Here is a 21,009-nt window from a genome sequence, read left to right as displayed (position 1 = left end):
GGATACTCACCACTATACTAACGAGGAAGAAGCTGACCGCCGCGCCCATTGTGCTCCAGCCGAAGATGAGGTTTCCGCGACCGACCGGAAAGGAATGATCTATTTTATTGCGCCACTGAAATGGAAGGGTGAAGGAAAAAACACACATGTGGCAGCGGTTAATAGCAAATTGCATGGGATTTAGTCATTGACCTTTTTTTCTCAAAAGGAGGCGACATCTGAGAAAAAAAGGTGACGGCAAAGATGCGGCAGTCTTGGGACAGATGGGTAGACTCTTGGGATCTGTAGAAGTTTGACCGTTTGCACGCCCTGAGACTTTCTGCCAAAAAGAAAAGGAAACTTCTGCAGATGATGGTGGATTCCCGTGCCATCTCATCACACTGGATTGCATGGATTTTTCAAGAAAGACTTCAAGCCTTCCTTTGGCCACTGGATCTTTGGTGACAAGATTGGCACTTCTACAGATGATATCTTGAGTCATTTGAATGGCGAAGTCCATGGAAAGGAAACTGAAGTTGGACAAAATTAACCTTCTTTTCCCCAAAGGAAAAGTGGGTGTGGCGTGTCATTCCTGGGGACCAAGCTGTGTTTGGAAGGCGAAATGAAGGGAAAGATAACCCGGCATTGTCGAGCTGACATGTGCGAGATGCTAGGAAGCCCGAAATGCTTTTTTGGTGTCAAACAGGAAGCTGTACTGCCATGGATGGGCTAGGTCAAAGTGGCAACGATGAAGAGGATCCTGGGAAAGAGTTCCAGAGAAAGCAAGGCTGAGGAGAGAAAAAGAGGAAGCACTCCCCGTCGGGGAATCGAACCCCGGTCTCCCGCATGACAGGCGGGGATACTCACCACTATACTAACGAGGAAGAAGCTGACTGGTGTGCCGATTGCGCTCCAGCCGAAGATGAGGTTTCCGCGACCGACCGGAAAGGAATGATCTATTTCATTGTGCCACTGAAATGGAAGGGTGAAGGAAAAAACACACATGTGGCAGCGGTTAATAGCAAATTGCATTGGATTTAGTCATTGACCTTTTTTTCTCAAAAGGAGGCGACATCTGAGAAAAAAAGGTGGTGGCAAAGATACGGCAGTCTTGGGACAGATGGGTCGACTCTTGGGATCTGTAGAAGTTTGGCCGTTTGCACGCCCTGAGACTTTCTGCCAAAAAGAAAAGGAAACTTCTGCAGATGATGGTGGATTCCCGTGCCATCTCATCACACTGGATTGCATGGATTTTTCAAGAAAGACTTCAAGCCTTCCTTTGGCTACTGGATCTTTGGTGACAAGATTGGCGCTTCTACAGATGATATCTTGAGTCATTTGAATGGCGAAGTCCATGGAAAGGAAACTGAAGTTGGACAAAATTAACCTTCTTTTCCCCAAAGGAAAAGTGGGTGTGGCGTGTCATTCCTGGGGACCAAGCTGTGTTTGGAAGGCGAAATGAAGGGAAAGATAGCCCGGCATTGTCGAGGTGACATGTGCGAGATGCTAGGAAGCCCGAAATGCTTTTTTGGTGTCAAACAGGAAGCTGTACTGCCATGGATGGGCTAGGTCAAAGTGGCAACGATGAAGAGGATCCAGGGAAAGAGTTCCAGAGAAAGCAAGGCTGAGGAGAGAAAAAGAGGAAGCACTCCCCGTCAGGGAATCGAACCCCGGTCTCCCGCGTGACAGGTGGGGATACTCACCACTATACTAACGAGGAAGAAGCTGACTGCCGCGCCGATTGCGCTCCAGCCGAAGATGAGGTTTCCGCGACCGACCGGAAAGGAATGATCTATTTCATTGCGCCACTGAAATGGAAGGGTGAAGGAAAAAACACACATGTGGCAGCGGTTAATAGCAAATTGCATTGGATTTAGTCATTGACCTTTTTTTCTCAAAAGGAGGCGACATCTGAGAAAAAAAGGTGACGGCAAAGATGCGGCAGTCTTGGGACAGATGGGTCGACTCTTGGGATCTGTAGAAGTTTGGCCGTTTGCACGCCCTGAGACTTTCTGCCAAAAAGAAAAGGAAACTTCTGCAGATGATGGTGGATTCCCGTGCCATCTCATCACACTGGATTGCATGGATTTTTCAAGAAAGACTTCAAGCCTTCCTTTGGCTACTGGATCTTTGGTGACAAGATTGGCACTTCTACAGATGATATCTTGAGTCATTTGAATGGCGAAGTCCATGGAAAGGAAACTGAAGTTGGACAAAATTAACCTTCTTTTCCCCAAAGGAAAAGTGGGTGTGGCGTGTCATTCCTGGGGACCAAGCTGTGTTTGGAAGGCGAAATGAAGGGAAAGATAGCCCGGCATTGTCGAGGTGACATGTGCGAGATGCTAGGAAGCCCGAAATGCTTTTTTGGTGTCAAACAGGAAGCTGTACTGCCATGGATGGGCTAGGTCAAGGTGGCAACGATGAAGAGGATCCTGGGAAAGAGTTCCAGAGAAAGCAAGGCTGAGGAGAGAAAAAGAGGAAGCACTCCCCGTCGGGGAATCGAACCCCGGTCTCCCGCGTGACAGGCGGGGATACTCACCACTATACTAACGAGGAAGAAGCTGCCTGCTGCGCTGATTGATCTCCAGCCAAAGATGAGGTTTCCGCGACCGCCCGGAAAGGAATGATCTATTTAATTGCGTCACTGAAATGGAAGGGTGAAGGAAAAAACACACATGTGGCAGCGGTTAATAGCAAATTGCATTGGATTTAGTCATTGACCTTTTTTTCTCAAAAGGAGGCGACATCTGGGAAAAAAAGGTGGCGGCAAAGATACGGCAGTCTTGGGACAGATGGGTCGACTCTTGGGATCTGTAGAAGTTTGGCCGTTTGCACGCCCTGAGACTTTCTGCCAAAAAGAAAAGGAAACTTCAGCAGATGATGGTGGATTCCCGTGCCATCTCATATCACTGGATTGCATGGAATTTTCAAGAAAGACTTCAAGCCTTCCTTTGGCTACTGGATCTTTGGTGACAAGATTGGCGCTTCTACAGATGATATCTTGAGTCATTTGAATGGCGAAGTCCATGGAAAGGAAACTGAAGTTGGACAAAATTAACCTTCTTTTCCCCAAAGGAAAAGTGGGTGTGGCGTGTCATTCCTGGGGACCAAGCTGTGTTTGGAAGGCGAAATGAAGGGAAAGATAGCCCGGCATTGTCGAGGTGACATGTGCGAGATGCTAGGAAGCCCGAAAGGCTTTTTTGGTGTCAAACAGGAAGCTGTACTGCCATGGATGGGCTAGGTCAAAGTGGCAACGATGAAGAGGATCCTGGGAAAGAGTTCCAGAGAAAGCAAGGCTGAGGAGAGAAAAAGAGGAAGCACTCCCCATCGGGGAATCGAACCCCGGTCTCCCGCGTGACAGGCGGGGATACTCACCACTATACTAACGAGGAAGAAGCTGACTGCTGCGCCGATTGCGCTCCAGCCGAAGATGAGGATTCCGTGACCGACCGGAAAGGAATGATCTATTTCATTGCGCCACTGAAATGGAAGGGTGAAGGAAAAAACACACATGTGGCAGCGGTTAATAGCAAATTGCATTGGATTTAGTCATTGACCTTTTTTTCTCAAAAGGAGGCGACATCTGGGAAAAAAAGGTGGCGGCAAAGATACGGCAGCCTTGGGACAGATGGGTCGACTCTTGGGATCTGTAGAAGTTTGGCCGTTTGCACGCCCTGAGACTTTCTGCCAAAAAGAAAAGGAAACTTCTGCAGATGATGGTGGATTCCCGTGCCATCTCATCACACTGGATTGCATGGATTTTTCAAGAAAGACTTCAAGCCTTCCTTTGGCTACTGGATCTTTGGTGACAAGATTGGCGCTTCTACAGATGATATCTTGAGTCATTTGAATGGCGAAGTCCATGGAAAGGAAACTGAAGTTGGACAAAATTAACCTTCTTTTCCCCAAAGGAAAAGTGGGTGTGGCGTGTCATTCCTGGGGACCAAGCTGTGTTTGGAAGGCGAAATGAAGGGAAAGATAGCCCGGCATTGTCGAGGTGACATGTGCGAGATGCTAGGAAGCCCGAAATGCTTTTTTGGTGTCAAACAGGAAGCTGTACTGCCATGGATGGGCTAGGTCAAAGTGGCAACGATGAAGAGGATCCTGGGAAAGAGTTCCAGAGAAAGCAAGGCTCAGGAGAGAAAAAGAGGAAGCACTCCCCGTCGGGGAATCGAACCCCGGTCTCCCGCGTGACAGGCGGGGATACTCACCACTATACTAACGAGGAAGAAGCTGACCGCCGCGCCGATTGTGCTCCAGCCGAAGATGAGGTTTCCGCGACCGACCGGAAAGGAATGATCTATTTTATTGCGCCACTGAAATGGAAGGGTGAAGGAAAAAACACACATGTGGCAGCGGTTAATAGCAAATTGCATGGGATTTAGTCATTGACCTTTTTTTCTCAAAAGGAGGCGACATCTGAGAAAAAAAGGTGACGGCAAAGATGCGGCAGTCTTGGGACAGATGGGTCGACTCTTGGGATCTGTAGAAGTTTGACCGTTTGCACGCCCTGAGACTTTCTGCCAAAAAGAAAAGGAAACTTCTGCAGATGATGGTGGATTCCCGTGCCATCTCATCACACTGGATTGCATGGATTTTTCAAGAAAGACTTCAAGCCTTCCTTTGGCTACTGGATCTTTGGTGACAAGATTGGCACTTCTACAGATGATATCTTGAGTCATTTGAATGGCGAAGTCCATGGAAAGGAAACTGAAGTTGGACAAAATTAACCTTCTTTTCCCCAAAGGAAAAGTGGGTGTGGCGTGTCATTCCTGGGGACCAAGCTGTGTTTGGAAGGCGAAATGAAGGGAAAGATAGCCCGGCATTGTGGAGCTGACATGTGCGAGATGCTAGGAAGCCCGAAATGCTTTTTTGGTGTCAAACAGGAAGCTGTACTGCCATGGATGGGCTAGGTCAAAGTGGCAACGATGAAGAGGATCCTGGGAAAGAGTTCCAGAGAAAGCAAGGCTGAGGAGAGAAAAAGAGGAAGCACTCCCCGTCGGGGAATCGAACCCCGGTCTCCCGCGTGACAGGCGGGGATACTCACCACTATACTAACGAGGAAGAAGCTGACTGCTGCGCCGATTGCGCTCCAGCCGAAGATGAGGATTCCGTGACCGACCGGAAAGGAATGATCTATTTCATTGCGCCACTGAAATGGAAGGGTGAAGGAAAAAACACACATGTGGCAGCGGTTAATAGCAAATTGCATTGGATTTAGTCATTGACCTTTTTTTCTCAAAAGGAGGCGACATCTGGGAAAAAAAGGTGGCGGCAAAGATACGGCAGCCTTGGGACAGATGGGTCGACTCTTGGGATCTGTAGAAGTTTGGCCGTTTGCACGCCCTGAGACTTTCTGCCAAAAAGAAAAGGAAACTTCTGCAGATGATGGTGGATTCCCGTGCCATCTCATCACACTGGATTGCATGGATTTTTCAAGAAAGACTTCAAGCCTTCCTTTGGCTACTGGATCTTTGGTGACAAGATTGGCGCTTCTACAGATGATATCTTGAGTCATTTGAATGGCGAAGTCCATGGAAAGGAAACTGAAGTTGGACAAAATTAACCTTCTTTTCCCCAAAGGAAAAGTGGGTGTGGTGTGTCATTCCTGGGGACCAAGCTGTGTTTGGAAGGCGAAATGAAGGGAAAGATAGCCCGGCATTGTCGAGGTGACATGTGCGAGATGCTAGGAAGCCCGAAATGCTTTTTTGGTGTCAAACAGGAAGCTGTACTGCCATGGATGGGCTAGGTCAAAGTGGCAACGATGAAGAGGATCCTGGGAAAGAGTTCCAGAGAAAGCAAGGCTGAGGAGAGAAAAAGAGGAAGCACTCCCCGTCGGCGAATCGAACCCCGGTCTCCCGCGTGACAGGCGGGGATACTCACCACTATACTAACGAGGAAGAAGCTGACTGCCGCGCCGATTGCGCTCCAGCCGAAGATGAGGTTTCCGCGACCGACCGGAAAGGAATGATCTATTTCATTGCGCCACTGAAATGGAAGGGTGAAGGAAAAAGCACACATGTGGCAGCGGTTAATAGCAAATTGCATTGGATTTAGTCATTGACCTTTTTTTCTCAAAAGGAGGCGACATCTGGGAAAAAAAGGTGGCGGCAAAGATACGGCAGTCTTGGGACAGATGGGTCGACTCTTGGGATCTGTAGAAGTTTGGCCGTTTGCACGCCCTGAGACTTTCTGCCAAAAAGAAAAGGAAACTTCTGCAGATGATGGTGGATTCCCGTGCCATCTCATCACACTGGATTGCATGGATTTTTCAAGAAAGACTTCAAGCCTTCCTTTGGCTACTGGATCTTTGGTGACAAGATTGGCGCTTCTACAGATGATATCTTGAGTCATTTGAATGGCGAAGTCCATGGAAAGGAAACTGAAGTTGGACAAAATTAACCTTCTTTTCCCCAAAGGAAAAGTGGGTGTGGCGTGTCATTCCTGGGGACCAAGCTGTGTTTGGAAGGCGAAATGAAGGGAAAGATAGCCCGGCATTGTCGAGGTGACATGTGCGAGATGCTAGGAAGCCCGAAATGCTTTTTTGGTGTCAAACAGGAAGCTGTACTGCCATGGATGGGCTAGGTCAAAGTGGCAACGATGAAGAGGATCCTGGGAAAGAGTTCCAGAGAAAGCAAGGCTCAGGAGAGAAAAAGAGGAAGCACTCCCCGTCGGGGAATCGAACCCCGGTCTCCCGCGTGACAGGCGGGGATACTCACCACTATACTAACGAGGAAGAAGCTGACCGCCGCGCCGATTGTGCTCCAGCCGAAGATGAGGTTTCCGCGACCGACCGGAAAGGAATGATCTATTTTATTGCGCCACTGAAATGGAAGGGTGAAGGAAAAAACACACATGTGGCAGCGGTTAATAGCAAATTGCATGGGATTTAGTCATTGACCTTTTTTTCTCAAAAGGAGGCGACATCTGAGAAAAAAAGGTGACGGCAAAGATGCGGCAGTCTTGGGACAGATGGGTCGACTCTTGGGATCTGTAGAAGTTTGACCGTTTGCACGCCCTGAGACTTTCTGCCAAAAAGAAAAGGAAACTTCTGCAGATGATGGTGGATTCCCGTGCCATCTCATCACACTGGATTGCATGGATTTTTCAAGAAAGACTTCAAGCCTTCCTTTGGCTACTGGATCTTTGGTGACAAGATTGGCACTTCTACAGATGATATCTTGAGTCATTTGAATGGCGAAGTCCATGGAAAGGAAACTGAAGTTGGACAAAATTAACCTTCTTTTCCCCAAAGGAAAAGTGGGTGTGGCGTGTCATTCCTGGGGACCAAGCTGTGTTTGGAAGGCGAAATGAAGGGAAAGATAGCCCGGCATTGTGGAGCTGACATGTGCGAGATGCTAGGAAGCCCGAAATGCTTTTTTGGTGTCAAACAGGAAGCTGTACTGCCATGGATGGGCTAGGTCAAAGTGGCAACGATGAAGAGGATCCTGGGAAAGAGTTCCAGAGAAAGCAAGGCTGAGGAGAGAAAAAGAGGAAGCACTCCCCGTCGGGGAATCGAACCCCGGTCTCCCGCGTGACAGGCGGGGATACTCACCACTATACTAACGAGGAAGAAGCTGACTGCTGCGCCGATTGCGCTCCAGCCGAAGATGAGGATTCCGTGACCGACCGGAAAGGAATGATCTATTTCATTGTGCCACTGAAATGGAAGGGTGAAGGAAAAAACACACATGTGGCAGCGGTTAATAGCAAATTGCATTGGATTTAGTCATTGACCTTTTTTTCTCAAAAGGAGGCGACATCTGGGAAAAAAAGGTGGCGGCAAAGATACGGCAGTCTTGGGACAGATGGGTCGACTCTTGGGATCTGTAGAAGTTTGGCCGTTTGCACGCCCTGAGACTTTCTGCCAAAAAGAAAAGGAAACTTCTGCAGATGATGGTGGATTCCCGTGCCATCTCATCACACTGGATTGCATGGATTTTTCAAGAAAGACTTCAAGCCTTCCTTTGGCTACTGGATCTTTGGTGACAAGATTGGCACTTCTACAGATGATATTTTGAGTCATTTGAATGGCGAAGTCCATGGAAAGGAAACTGAAGTTGGACAAAATTAACCTTCTTTTCCCCAAAGGAAAAGTGGGTGTGGCGTGTCATTCCTGGGGACCAAGCTGTGTTTGGAAGGCGAAATGAAGGGAAAGATAGCCCGGCATTGTCGAGGTGACATGTGCGAGATGCTAGGAAGCCCGAAATGCTTTTTTGGTGTCAAACAGGAAGCTGTACTGCCATGGATGGGCTAGGTCAAGGTGGCAACGATGAAGAGGATCCTGGGAAAGAGTTCCAGAGAAAGCAAGGCTGAGGAGAGAAAAAGAGGAAGCACTCCCCGTCGGGGAATCGAACCCCGGTCTCCCACGTGACAGGCGGGGATACTCACCACTATACTAACGAGGAAGAAGCTGACTGCCGCGCTGATTGCGCTCCAGCCAAAGATGAGGTTTCCGCGACCGAACGGAAAGGAATGATCTATTTCATTGCGCCACTGAAATGGAAGGGTGAAGGAAAAAACACACATGTGGCAGCGGTTAATAGCAAATTGCATGGGATTTAGTCATTGACCTTTTTTCTCAAAAGGAGGCGACATCTGAGAAAAAAAGGTGACGGCAAAGATACGGCAGTCTTGGGACAGATGGGACGACTCTTGGGATCTGTAGAAGTTTGGCCATTTACACGCCCTGAGACTTTCTGCCAAAAAGAAAAGGAAACTTCTGCAGATGATGGTGGATTCCCGTGCCATCTCATCACACTGGATTGCATGGATTTTTCAAGAAAGACTTCAAGCCTTCCTTTGGCTACTGGATCTTTGGTGACAAGATTGGCACTTCTACAGATGATATCTTGAGTCATTTGAATGGCGAAGTCCATGGAAAGGAAACTGAAGTTGGACAAAATTAACCTTCTTTTCCCCAAAGGAAAAGTGGGTGTGGCGTGTCATTCCTGGGGACCAAGCTGTGTTTGGAAGGCGAAATGAAGGGAAAGATAGCCCGGCATTGTCGAGGTGACATGTGCGAGATGCTAGGAAGCCCGAAATGCTTTTTTGGTGTCAAACAGGAAGCTGTACTGCCATGGATGGGCTAGGTCAAAGTGGCAACGATGAAGAGGATCCTGGGAAAGAGTTCCAGAGAAAGCAAGGCTCAGGAGAGAAAAAGAGGAAGCACTCCCCGTCGGGGAATCGAACCCCGGTCTCCCGCGTGACAGGCGGGGATACTCACCACTATACTAACGAGGAAGAAGCTGACCGCCGCGCCGATTGTGCTCCAGCCGAAGATGAGGTTTCCGCGACCGACCGGAAAGGAATGATCTATTTTATTACGCCACTGAAATGGAAGGGTGAAGGAAAAAACACACATGTGGCAGCGGTTAATAGCAAATTGCATGGGATTTAGTCATTGACCTTTTTTTCTCAAAAGGAGGCGACATCTGAGAAAAAAAGGTGACGGCAAAGATGCGGCAGTCTTGGGACAGATGGGTCGACTCTTGGGATCTGTAGAAGTTTGACCGTTTGCACGCCCTGAGACTTTCTGCCAAAAAGAAAAGGAAACTTCTGCAGATGATGGTGGATTCCCGTGCCATCTCATCACACTGGATTGCATGGATTTTTCAAGAAAGACTTCAAGCCTTCCTTTGGCTACTGGATCTTTGGTGACAAGATTGGCACTTCTACAGATGATATCTTGAGTCATTTGAATGGCGAAGTCCATGGAAAGGAAACTGAAGTTGGACAAAATTAACCTTCTTTTCCCCAAAGGAAAAGTGGGTGTGGCGTGTCATTCCTGGGGACCAAGCTGTGTTTGGAAGGCGAAATGAAGGGAAAGATAGCCCGGCATTGTCGAGGTGACATGTGCGAGATGCTAGGAAGCCCGAAATGCTTTTTTGGTGTCAAACAGGAAGCTGTACTGCCATGGATGGGCTAGGACAAAGTGGCAACGATGAAGAGGATCCTGGGAAAGAGTTCCAGAGAAAGCAAGGCTGAGGAGAGAAAAAGAGGAAGCACTCCCCGTCGGGGAATCGAACCCCGGTCTCCCGCGTGACAGGCGAGGATACTCACCACTATACTAACAAGGAAGAAGCTGACCGCCGCGCCGATTGTGCTCTAGCTGAAGATGAGGTTTCCGCGACCGACCGGAAAGGAATAATCTATTTCATTGCGCCACTGAAATGGAAGGGTGAAGGAAAAAACACACATGTGGCAGCGGTTAATAGCAAATTGCATGGGATTTAGTCATTGACCTTTTTTTCTCAAAAGGAGGCGACATCTGAGAAAAAAAGGTGACGGCAAAGATGCGGCAGTCTTGGGACAGATGGGTCGACTCTTGGGATCTGTAGAAGTTTGACCGTTTGCACGCCCTGAGACTTTCTGCCAAAAAGAAAAGGAAACTTCTGCAGATGATGGTGGATTCCCGTGCCATCTCATCACACTGGATTGCATGGATTTTTCAAGAAAGACTTCAAGCCTTCCTTTGGCTACTGGATCTTTGGTGACAAGATTGGCACTTCTACAGATGATATCTTGAGTCATTTGAATGGCGAAGTCCATGGAAAGGAAACTGAAGTTGGACAAAATTAACCTTCTTTTCCCCAAAGGAAAAGTGGGTGTGGCGTGTCATTCCTGGGGACCAAGCTGTGTTTGGAAGGCGAAATGAAGGGAAAGATAGCCCGGCATTGTCGAGCTGACATGTGCGAGATGCTAGGAAGCCCGAAATGCTTTTTTGGTGTCAAACAGGAAGCTGTACTGCCATGGATGGGCTAGGTCAAAGTGGCAACGATGAAGAGGATCCTGGGAAAGAGTTCCAGAGAAAGCAAGGCTGAGGAGAGAAAAAGAGAAAGCACTCCCCGTCGGGGAATCGAACCCCGGTCTCCCGCGTGACAGGCGGGGATACTCACCACTATACTAACGAGGAAGAAGCTGACTGGTGTGCCGATTGCGCTCCAGCCGAAGATGAGGTTTCCGCGACCGACCGGAAAGGAATGATCTATTTCATTGTGCCACTGAAATGGAAGGGTGAAGGAAAAAACACACATGTGGCAGCGGTTAATAGCAAATTGCATTGGATTTAGTCATTGACCTTTTTTTCTCAAAAGGAGGCGACATCTGGGAAAAAAAGGTGGCGGCAAAGATACGGCAGTCTTGGGACAGATGGGTCGACTCTTGGGATCTGTAGAAGTTTGGCCGTTTGCACGCCCTGAGACTTTCTGCCAAAAAGAAAAGGAAACTTCTGCAGATGATGGTGGATTCCCGTGCCATCTCATCACACTGGATTGCATGGATTTTTCAAGAAAGACTTCAAGCCTTCCTTTGGCTACTGGATCTTTGGTGACAAGATTGGCGCTTCTACAGATGATATCTTGAGTCATTTGAATGGCGAAGTCCATGGAAAGGAAACTGAAGTTGGACAAAATTAACCTTCTTTTCCCCAAAGGAAAAGTGGGTGTGGCGTGTCATTCCTGGGGACCAAGCTGTGTTTGGAAGGCGAAATGAAGGGAAAGATAGCCCGGCATTGTCGAGGTGACATGTGCGAGATGCTAGGAAGCCCGAAATGCTTTTTTGGTGTCAAACAGGAAGCTGTACTGCCATGGATGGGCTAGGTCAAAGTGGCAACGATGAAGAGGATCCTGGGAAAGAGTTCCAGAGAAAGCAAGGCTGAGGAGAGAAAAAGAGGAAGCACTCCCCGTCGGGGAATCGAACCCCGGTCTCCCGCGTGACAGGCGGGGATACTCACCACTATACTAACGAGGAAGAAGCTGACCGCCGCGCCGATTGCGCTCCAGCCGAAGATGAGGTTTCCGCGACCGACCGGAAAGGAATGATCTATTTCATTGCGCCACTGAAATGGAAGGGTGAAGGAAAAAACACACATGTGGCAGCGGTTAATAGCAAATTGCATTGGATTTAGTCATTGACCTTTTTTTCTCAAAAGGAGGCGACATCTGAGAAAAAAAGGTGGCGGCAAAGATACGGCAGTCTTGGGACAGATGGGTCGACTCTTGGGATCTGTAGAAGTTTGGCCGTTTGCACGCCCTGAGACTTTCTGCCAAAAAGAAAAGGAAACTTCTGCAGATGATGGTGGATTCCCGTGCCATCTCATCACACTGGATTGCATGGATTTTTCAAGAAAGACTTCAAGCCTTCCTTTGGCTACTGGATCTTTGGTGACAAGATTGGCACTTCTACAGATGATATCTTGAGTCATTTGAATGGCGAAGTCCATGGAAAGGAAACTGAAGTTGGACAAAATTAACCTTCTTTTCCCCAAAGGAAAAGTGGGTGTGGCGTGTCATTCCTGGGGACCAAGCTGTGTTTGGAAGGCGAAATGAAGGGAAAGATAGCCCGGCATTGTCGAGGTGACATGTGCGAGATGCTAGGAAGCCCGAAATGCTTTTTTGGTGTCAAACAGGAAGCTGTACTGCCATGGATGGGCTAGGTCAAGGTGGCAACGATGAAGAGGATCCTGGGAAAGAGTTCCAGAGAAAGCAAGGCTGAGGAGAGAAAAAGGGGAAGCACTCCCCGTCGGGGAATCGAACCCCGGTCTCCCGCGTGACAGGCGGGGATACTCACCACTATACTAACGAGGAAGAAGCTGACTGCCGCGCTGATTGATCTCCAGCCAAAGATGAGGTTTCCGGGACCGCCCGGAAAGGAATGATCTATTTAATTGCGTCACTGAAATGGAAGGGTGAAGGAAAAAACACACATGTGGCAGCGGTTAATAGCAAATTGCATTGGATTTAGTCATTGACCTTTTTTTCTCAAAAGGAGGCGACATCTGGGAAAAAAAGGTGGCGGCAAAGATACAGCAGTCTTGGGACAGATGGGTCGACTCTTGGGATCTGTAGAAGTTTGGCCGTTTGCACGCCCTGAGACTTTCTGCCAAAAAGAAAAGGAAACTTCAGCAGATGATGGTGGATTCCCGTGCCATCTCATATCACTGGATTGCATGGAATTTTCAAGAAAGACTTCAAGCCTTCCTTTGGCTACTGGATCTTTGGTGACAAGATTGGCGCTTCTACAGATGATATCTTGAGTCATTTGAATGGCGAAGTCCATGGAAAGGAAACTGAAGTTGGACAAAATTAACCTTCTTTTCCCCAAAGGAAAAGTGGGTGTGGCGTGTCATTCCTGGGGACCAAGCTGTGTTTGGAAGGCGAAATGAAGGGAAAGATAGCCCGGCATTGTCGAGGTGACATGTGCGAGATGCTAGGAAGCCCGAAATGCTTTTTTGGTGTCAAACAGGAAGCTGTACTGCCATGGATGGGCTAGGTCAAAGTGGCAACGATGAAGAGGATCCTGGGAAAGAATTCCAGAGAAAGCAAGGCTGAGGAGAGAAAAAGAGGAAGCACTCCCCGTCGGGGAATCGAACCCCGGTCTCCCGCGTGACAGGCGGGGATACTCACCACTATACTAACGAGGAAGAAGCTGACTGGTGTGCCGATTGCGCTCCAGCCGAAGATGAGGTTTCCGCGACCAACCGGAAAGGAATGATCTATTTCATTGTGCCACTGAAATGGAAGGGTGAAGGAAAAAACACACATGTGGCAGCGGTTAATAGCAAATTGCATTGGATTTAGTCATTGACCTTTTTTTCTCAAAAGGAGGCGACATCTGGGAAAAAAAGGTGGCGGCAAAGATACGGCAGTCTTGGGACAGATGGGTCGACTCTTGGGATCTGTAGAAGTTTGGCCGTTTGCACGCCCTGAGACTTTCTGCCAAAAAGAAAAGGAAACTTCTGCAGATGATGGTGGATTCCCGTGCCATCTCATCACACTGGATTGCATGGATTTTTCAAGAAAGACTTCAAGCCTTCCTTTGGCTACTGGATCTTTGGTGACAAGATTGGCGCTTCTACAGATGATATCTTGAGTCATTTGAATGGCGAAGTCCATGGAAAGGAAACTGAAGTTGGACAATATTAACCTTCTTTTCCCCAAAGGAAAAGTGGGTGTGGCGTGTCATTCCTGGGGACCAAGCTGTGTTTGGAAGGCGAAATGAAGGGAAAGATAGCCCGGCATTGTCGAGGTGACATGTGCGAGATGCTAGGAAGCCCGAAATGCTTTTTTGGTGTCAAACAGGAAGCTGTACTGCCATGGATGGGCTAGGTCAAAGTGGCAACGATGAAGAGGATCCTGGGAAAGAGTTCCAGAGAAAGCAAGGCTGAGGAGAGAAAAAGAGGAAGCACTCCCCGTCGGGGAATCGAACCCCGGTCTCCCGCGTGACAGGCGGGGATACTCACCACTATACTAACGAGGAAGAAGCTGACCGCCGCGCCGATTGCGCTCCAGCCGAAGATGAGGTTTCCGCGACCGACCGGAAAGGAATGATCTATTTCATTGCGCCACTGAAATGGAAGGGTGAAGGAAAAAACACACATGTGGCAGCGGTTAATAGCAAATTGCATTGGATTTAGTCATTGACCTTTTTTTCTCAAAAGGAGGCGACATCTGAGAAAAAAAGGTGACGGCAAAGATGCGGCAGTCTTGGGACAGATGGGTCGACTCTTGGGATCTGTAGAAGTTTGGCCGTTTGCACGCCCTGAGACTTTCTGCCAAAAAGAAAAGGAAACTTCTGCAGATGATGGTGGATTCCCGTGCCATCTCATCACACTGGATTGCATGGATTTTTCAAGAAAGACTTCAAGCCTTCCTTTGGCTACTGGATCTTTGGTGACAAGATTGGCGCTTCTACAGATGATATCTTGAGTCATTTGAATGGCGAAGTCCATGGAAAGGAAACTGAAGTTGGACAAAATTAACCTTCTTTTCCCCAAAGGAAAAGTGGGTGTGGCGTGTCATTCCTGGGGACCAAGCTGTGTTTGGAAGGCGAAATGAAGGGAAAGATAGCCCGGCATTGTCGAGGTGACATGTGCGAGATGCTAGGAAGCCCGAAATGCTTTTTTGGTGTCAAACAGGAAGCTGTACTGCCATGGATGGGCTAGGACAAAGTGGCAACGATGAAGAGGATCCTGGGAAAGAGTTCCAGAGAAAGCAAGGCTGAGGAGAGAAAAAGAGGAAGCACTCCCCGTCGGGGAATCGAACCCCGGTCTCCCGCGTGACAGGCGAGGATACTCACCACTATACTAACGAGGAAGAAGCTGACCGCCGCGCCGATTGTGCTCTAGCTGAAGATGAGGTTTCCGCGACCGACCGGAAAGGAATAATCTATTTCATTGCGCCACTGAAATGGAAGGGTGAAGGAAAAAACACACATGTGGCAGCGGTTAATAGCAAATTGCATGGGATTTAGTCATTGACCTTTTTTTCTCAAAAGGAGGCGACATCTGAGAAAAAAAGGTGACGGCAAAGATGCGGCAGTCTTGGGACAGATGGGTCGACTCTTGGGATCTGTAGAAGTTTGACCGTTTGCACGCCCTGAGACTTTCTGCCAAAAAGAAAAGGAAACTTCTGCAGATGATGGTGGATTCCCGTGCCATCTCATCACACTGGATTGCATGGATTTTTCAAGAAAGACTTCAAGCCTTCCTTTGGCTACTGGATCTTTGGTGACAAGATTGGCACTTCTACAGATGATATCTTGAGTCATTTGAATGGCGAAGTCCATGGAAAGGAAACTGAAGTTGGACAAAATTAACCTTCTTTTCCCCAAAGGAAAAGTGGGTGTGGCGTGTCATTCCTGGGGACCAAGCTGTGTTTGGAAGGCGAAATGAAGGGAAAGATAGCCCGGCATTGTCGAGCTGACATGTGCGAGATGCTAGGAAGCCCGAAATGCTTTTTTGGTGTCAAACAGGAAGCTGTACTGCCATGGATGGGCTAGGTCAAAGTGGCAACGATGAAGAGGATCCTGGGAAAGAGTTCCAGAGAAAGCAAGGCTGAGGAGAGAAAAAGAGGAAGCACTCCCCGTCGGGGAATCGAACCCCGGTCTCCCGCGTGACAGGCGGGGATACTCACCACTATACTAACGAGGAAGAAGCTGACTGGTGTGCCGATTGCGCTCCAGCCGAAGATGAGGTTTCCGCGACCGACCGGAAAGGAATGATCTATTTCATTGTGCCACTGAAATGGAAGGGTGAAGGAAAAAACACACATGTGGCAGCGGTTAATAGCAAATTGCATTGGATTTAGTCATTGACCTTTTTTTCTCAAAAGGAGGCGACATCTGGGAAAAAAAGGTGGCGGCAAAGATACGGCAGTCTTGGGACAGATGGGTCGACTCTTGGGATCTGTAGAAGTTTGGCCGTTTGCACGCCCTGAGACTTTCTGCCAAAAAGAAAAGGAAACTTCTGCAGATGATGGTGGATTCCCGTGCCATCTCATCACACTGGATTGCATGGATTTTTCAAGAAAGACTTCAAGCCTTCCTTTGGCTACTGGATCTTTGGTGACAAGATTGGCGCTTCTACAGATGATATCTTGAGTCATTTGAATGGCGAAGTCCATGGAAAGGAAACTGAAGTTGGACAAAATTAACCTTCTTTTCCCCAAAGGAAAAGTGGGTGTGGCGTGTCATTCCTGGGGACCAAGCTGTGTTTGGAAGGCGAAATGAAGGGAAAGATAGCCCGGCATTGTCGAGGTGACATGTGCGAGATGCTAGGAAGCCCGAAATGCTTTTTTGGTGTCAAACAGGAAGCTGTACTGCCATGGATGGGCTAGGTCAAAGTGGCAACGATGAAGAGGATCCTGGGAAAGAGTTCCAGAGAAAGCAAGGCTGAGGAGAGAAAAAGAGGAAGCACTCCCCGTCGGGGAATCGAACCCCGGTCTCCCGCGTGACAGGCGGGGATACTCACCACTATACTAACGAGGAAGAAGCTGACTACTGCGCCGATTGCGCTCCAGCCGAAGATGAGGTTTCCGCGACCGACCGGAAAGGAATGATCTATTTCATTGCGCCACTGAAATGGAAGGGTGAAGGAAAAAACACACATGTGGCAGCGGTTAATAGAAAATTGCATTGGATTTAGTCATTGACCTTTTTTTCTCAAAAGGAGGCGACATCTGAGAAAAAAAGGTGACGGCAAAGATGCGGCAGTCTTGGGACAGATGGGTCGACTCTTGGGATCTGTAGAAGTTTGGCCGTTTGCACGCCCTGAGACTTTCTGCCAAAAAGAAAAGGAAACTTCTGCAGATGATGGTGGATTCCCGTGCCATCTCATCACACTGGATTGCATGGATTTTTCAAGAAAGACTTCAAGCCTTCCTTTGGCTACTGGATCTTTGGTGACAAGATTGGCACTTCTACAGATGATATCTTGAGTCATTTGAATGGCGAAGTCCATGGAAAGGAAACTGAAGTTGGACAAAATTAACCTTCTTTTCCCCAAAGGAAAAGTGGGTGTGGCGTGTCATTCCTGGGGACCAAGCTGTGTTTGGAAGGCGAAATGAAGGGAAAGATAGCCCGGCATTGTCGAGGTGACATGTGCGAGATGCTAGGAAGCCCGAAATGCTTTTTTGGTGTCAAACAGGAAGCTGTACTGCCATGGATGGGCTAGGTCAAGGTGGCAACGATGAAGAGGATCCTGGGAAAGAGTTCCAGAGAAAGCAAGGCTGAGGAGAGAAAAAGAGGAAGCACTCCCCGTCGGGGAATCGAACCCCGGTCTCCCGCGTGACAGGCGGGGATACTCACCACTATACTAACGAGGAAGAAGCTGACCGCCGCGCTGATTGATCTCCAGCCAAAGATGAGGTTTCCGCGACCGCCCGGAAAGGAATGATCTATTTAATTGCGTCACTGAAATGGAAGGGTGAAGGAAAAAACACACATGTGGCAGCGGTTAATAGCAAATTGCATTGTATTTAGTCATTGACCTTTTTTTCTCAAAAGGAGGCGACATCTGGGAAAAAAAGGTGGCGGCAAAGATACAGCAGTCTTGGGACAGATGGGTCGACTCTTGGGATCTGTAGAAGTTTGGCCGTTTGCACGCCCTGAGACTTTCTGCCAAAAAGAAAAGGAAACTTCAGCAGATGATGGTGGATTCCCGTGCCATCTCATATCACTGGATTGCATGGAATTTTCAAGAAAGACTTCAAGCCTTCCTTTGGCTACTGGATCTTTGGTGACAAGATTGGCGCTTCTACAGATGATATCTTGAGTCATTTGAATGGCGAAGTCCATGGAAAGGAAACTGAAGTTGGACAAAATTAACCTTCTTTTCCCCAAAGGAAAAGTGGGTGTGGCGTGTCATTCCTGGGGACCAAGCTGTGTTTGGAAGGCGAAATGAAGGGAAAGATAGCCCGGCATTGTCGAGGTGACATGTGCGAGATGCTAGGAAGCCCGAAATGCTTTTTTGGTGTCAAACAGGAAGCTGTACTGCCATGGATGGGCTAGGTCAAAGTGGCAACGATGAAGAGGATCCTGGGAAAGAATTCCAGAGAAAGCAAGGCTGAGGAGAGAAAAAGAGGAAGCACTCCCCGTCGGGGAATCGAACCCCGGTCTCCCGCGTGACAGACGGGGATACTCACCACTATACTAACGAGGAAGAAGCTGACCGCCGCGCCCATTGTGCTCCAGCCGAAGATGAGGTTTCCGCGACCGACCGGAAAGGAATGATCTATTTTATTGCGCCACTGAAATGGAAGGGTGAAGGAAAAAACACACATGTGGCAGCGGTTAATAGCAAATTGCATGGGATTTAGTCATTGACCTTTTTTTCTCAAAAGGAGGCGACATCTGAGAAAAAAAGGTGACGGCAAAGATGCGGCAGTCTTGGGACAGATGGGTAGACTCTTGGGATCTGTAGAAGTTTGACCGTTTGCACGCCCTGAGACTTTCTGCCAAAAAGAAAAGGAAACTTCTGCAGATGATGGTGGATTCCCGTGCCATCTCATCACACTGGATTGCATGGATTTTTCAAGAAAGACTTCAAGCCTTCCTTTGGCCACTGGATCTTTGGTGACAAGATTGGCACTTCTACAGATGATATCTTGAGTCATTTGAATGGCGAAGTCCATGGAAAGGAAACTGAAGTTGGACAAAATTAACCTTCTTTTCCCCAAAGGAAAAGTGGGTGTGGCGTGTCATTCCTGGGGACCAAGCTGTGTTTGGAAGGCGAAATGAAGGGAAAGATAACCCGGCATTGTCGAGCTGACATGTGCGAGATGCTAGGAAGCCCGAAATGCTTTTTTGGTGTCAAACAGGAAGCTGTACTGCCATGGATGGGCTAGGTCAAAGTGGCAACGATGAAGAGGATCCTGGGAAAGAGTTCCAGAGAAAGCAAGGCTGAGGAGAGAAAAAGAGGAAGCACTCCCCGTCGGGGAATCGAACCCCGGTCTCCCGCATGACAGGCGGGGATACTCACCACTATACTAACGAGGAAGAAGCTGACTGGTGTGCCGATTGCGCTCCAGCCGAAGATGAGGTTTCCGCGACCGACCGGAAAGGAATGATCTATTTCATTGTGCCACTGAAATGGAAGGGTGAAGGAAAAAACACACATGTGGCAGCGGTTAATAGCAAATTGCATTGGATTTAGTCATTGACCTTTTTTTCTCAAAAGGAGGCGACATCTGAGAAAAAAAGGTGGTGGCAAAGATACGGCAGTCTTGGGACAGATGGGTCGACTCTTGGGATCTGTAGAAGTTTGGCCGTTTGCACGCCCTGAGACTTTCTGCCAAAAAGAAAAGGAAACTTCTGCAGATGATGGTGGATTCCCGTGCCATCTCATCACACTGGATTGCATGGATTTTTCAAGAAAGACTTCAAGCCTTCCTTTGGCTACTGGATCTTTGGTGACAAGATTGGCGCTTCTACAGATGATATCTTGAGTCATTTGAATGGCGAAGTCCATGGAAAGGAAACTGAAGTTGGACAAAATTAACCTTCTTTTCCCCAAAGGAAAAGTGGGTGTGGCGTGTCATTCCTGGGGACCAAGCTGTGTTTGGAAGGCGAAATGAAGGGAAAGATAGCCCGGCATTGTCGAGGTGACATGTGCGAGATGCTAGGAAGCCCGAAATGCTTTTTTGGTGTCAAACAGGAAGCTGTACTGCCATGGATGGGCTAGGTCAAAGTGGCAACGATGAAGAGGATCCAGGGAAAGAGTTCCAGAGAAAGCAAGGCTGAGGAGAGAAAAAGAGGAAGCACTCCCCGTCAGGGAATCGAACCCCGGTCTCCCGCGTGACAGGTGGGGATACTCACCACTATACTAACGAGGAAGAAGCTGACTGCCGCGCCGATTGCGCTCCAGCCGAAGATGAGGTTTCCGCGACCGACCGGAAAGGAATGATCTATTTCATTGCGCCACTGAAATGGAAGGGTGAAGGAAAAAACACACATGTGGCAGCGGTTAATAGCAAATTGCATTGGATTTAGTCATTGACCTTTTTTTCTCAAAAGGAGGCGACATCTGAGAAAAAAAGGTGACGGCAAAGATGCGGCAGTCTTGGGACAGATGGGTCGACTCTTGGGATCTGTAGAAGTTTGGCCGTTTGCACGCCCTGAGACTTTCTGCCAAAAAGAAAAGGAAACTTCTGCAGATGATGGTGGATTCCCGTGCCATCTCATCACACTGGATTGCATGGATTTTTCAAGAAAGACTTCAAGCCTTCCTTTGGCTACTGGATCTTTGGTGACAAGATTGGCACTTCTACAGATGATATCTTGAGTCATTTGAATGGCGAAGTCCATGGAAAGGAAACTGAAGTTGGACAAAATTAACCTTCTTTTCCCCAAAGGAAAAGTGGGTGTGGCGTGTCATTCCTGGGGACCAAGCTGTGTTTGGAAGGCGAAATGAAGGGAAAGATAGCCCGGCATTGTCGAGGTGACATGTGCGAGATGCTAGGAAGCCCGAAATGCTTTTTTGGTGTCAAACAGGAAGCTGTACTGCCATGGATGGGCTAGGTCAAGGTGGCAACGATGAAGAGGATCCTGGGAAAGAGTTCCAGAGAAAGCAAGGCTGAGGAGAGAAAAAGAGGAAGCACTCCCCGTCGGGGAATCGAACCCCGGTCTCCCGCGTGACAGGCGGGGATACTCACCACTATACTAACGAGGAAGAAGCTGCCTGCCGCGCTGATTGATCTCCAGCCAAAGATGAGGTTTCCGCGACCGCCCGGAAAGGAATGATCTATTTAATTG

At 48.5% G+C, this 21,009-nt stretch overlaps 18 non-coding genes across 18 annotated transcripts; all 18 read right to left on the bottom strand.

Annotated features, from left to right (window-relative positions):
- Positions 1-791: 791 nt before the first annotated feature.
- Positions 792-863, bottom strand: TRNAD-GUC (transfer RNA aspartic acid (anticodon GUC)). The gene has a single exon. It is a non-coding gene; the product is annotated as a tRNA-Asp (tRNA).
- A 1,600-nt stretch (positions 864-2,463) lies between these two features.
- On the bottom strand, positions 2,464-2,535 carry TRNAD-GUC (transfer RNA aspartic acid (anticodon GUC)). Its single transcript has one exon. It is a non-coding gene; the product is annotated as a tRNA-Asp (tRNA).
- A 764-nt stretch (positions 2,536-3,299) lies between these two features.
- TRNAD-GUC (transfer RNA aspartic acid (anticodon GUC)) lies at positions 3,300-3,371 on the bottom strand. Its single transcript has one exon. It is a non-coding gene; the product is annotated as a tRNA-Asp (tRNA).
- Positions 3,372-4,135: 764 nt separating this feature from the next.
- TRNAD-GUC (transfer RNA aspartic acid (anticodon GUC)) lies at positions 4,136-4,207 on the bottom strand. The gene has a single exon. It is a non-coding gene; the product is annotated as a tRNA-Asp (tRNA).
- A 764-nt stretch (positions 4,208-4,971) lies between these two features.
- Positions 4,972-5,043, bottom strand: TRNAD-GUC (transfer RNA aspartic acid (anticodon GUC)). The gene has a single exon. It is a non-coding gene; the product is annotated as a tRNA-Asp (tRNA).
- A 1,600-nt stretch (positions 5,044-6,643) lies between these two features.
- On the bottom strand, positions 6,644-6,715 carry TRNAD-GUC (transfer RNA aspartic acid (anticodon GUC)). Its single transcript has one exon. It is a non-coding gene; the product is annotated as a tRNA-Asp (tRNA).
- Positions 6,716-7,479: 764 nt separating this feature from the next.
- Positions 7,480-7,551, bottom strand: TRNAD-GUC (transfer RNA aspartic acid (anticodon GUC)). Its single transcript has one exon. It is a non-coding gene; the product is annotated as a tRNA-Asp (tRNA).
- Positions 7,552-9,150: 1,599 nt separating this feature from the next.
- Positions 9,151-9,222, bottom strand: TRNAD-GUC (transfer RNA aspartic acid (anticodon GUC)). The gene has a single exon. It is a non-coding gene; the product is annotated as a tRNA-Asp (tRNA).
- A 1,600-nt stretch (positions 9,223-10,822) lies between these two features.
- On the bottom strand, positions 10,823-10,894 carry TRNAD-GUC (transfer RNA aspartic acid (anticodon GUC)). Its single transcript has one exon. It is a non-coding gene; the product is annotated as a tRNA-Asp (tRNA).
- A 764-nt stretch (positions 10,895-11,658) lies between these two features.
- Positions 11,659-11,730, bottom strand: TRNAD-GUC (transfer RNA aspartic acid (anticodon GUC)). The gene has a single exon. It is a non-coding gene; the product is annotated as a tRNA-Asp (tRNA).
- A 764-nt stretch (positions 11,731-12,494) lies between these two features.
- Positions 12,495-12,566, bottom strand: TRNAD-GUC (transfer RNA aspartic acid (anticodon GUC)). Its single transcript has one exon. It is a non-coding gene; the product is annotated as a tRNA-Asp (tRNA).
- Positions 12,567-13,330: 764 nt separating this feature from the next.
- Positions 13,331-13,402, bottom strand: TRNAD-GUC (transfer RNA aspartic acid (anticodon GUC)). The gene has a single exon. It is a non-coding gene; the product is annotated as a tRNA-Asp (tRNA).
- Positions 13,403-14,166: 764 nt separating this feature from the next.
- On the bottom strand, positions 14,167-14,238 carry TRNAD-GUC (transfer RNA aspartic acid (anticodon GUC)). The gene has a single exon. It is a non-coding gene; the product is annotated as a tRNA-Asp (tRNA).
- A 1,600-nt stretch (positions 14,239-15,838) lies between these two features.
- Positions 15,839-15,910, bottom strand: TRNAD-GUC (transfer RNA aspartic acid (anticodon GUC)). Its single transcript has one exon. It is a non-coding gene; the product is annotated as a tRNA-Asp (tRNA).
- A 764-nt stretch (positions 15,911-16,674) lies between these two features.
- Positions 16,675-16,746, bottom strand: TRNAD-GUC (transfer RNA aspartic acid (anticodon GUC)). The gene has a single exon. It is a non-coding gene; the product is annotated as a tRNA-Asp (tRNA).
- A 764-nt stretch (positions 16,747-17,510) lies between these two features.
- On the bottom strand, positions 17,511-17,582 carry TRNAD-GUC (transfer RNA aspartic acid (anticodon GUC)). The gene has a single exon. It is a non-coding gene; the product is annotated as a tRNA-Asp (tRNA).
- Positions 17,583-19,182: 1,600 nt separating this feature from the next.
- TRNAD-GUC (transfer RNA aspartic acid (anticodon GUC)) lies at positions 19,183-19,254 on the bottom strand. Its single transcript has one exon. It is a non-coding gene; the product is annotated as a tRNA-Asp (tRNA).
- A 1,600-nt stretch (positions 19,255-20,854) lies between these two features.
- Positions 20,855-20,926, bottom strand: TRNAD-GUC (transfer RNA aspartic acid (anticodon GUC)). Its single transcript has one exon. It is a non-coding gene; the product is annotated as a tRNA-Asp (tRNA).
- Positions 20,927-21,009: the final 83 nt, after the last annotated feature.

The sequence above is a fragment of the Leptodactylus fuscus genome, unplaced genomic scaffold, assembly GCF_031893055.1.
Source record: "Leptodactylus fuscus isolate aLepFus1 unplaced genomic scaffold, aLepFus1.hap2 HAP2_SCAFFOLD_396, whole genome shotgun sequence".
Classification (NCBI taxonomy): domain Eukaryota; kingdom Metazoa; phylum Chordata; class Amphibia; order Anura; family Leptodactylidae; genus Leptodactylus; species Leptodactylus fuscus.
Note: the sequence above shows the minus strand (reverse complement) of the source record. Positions and strands in the feature narration are given on the sequence as shown.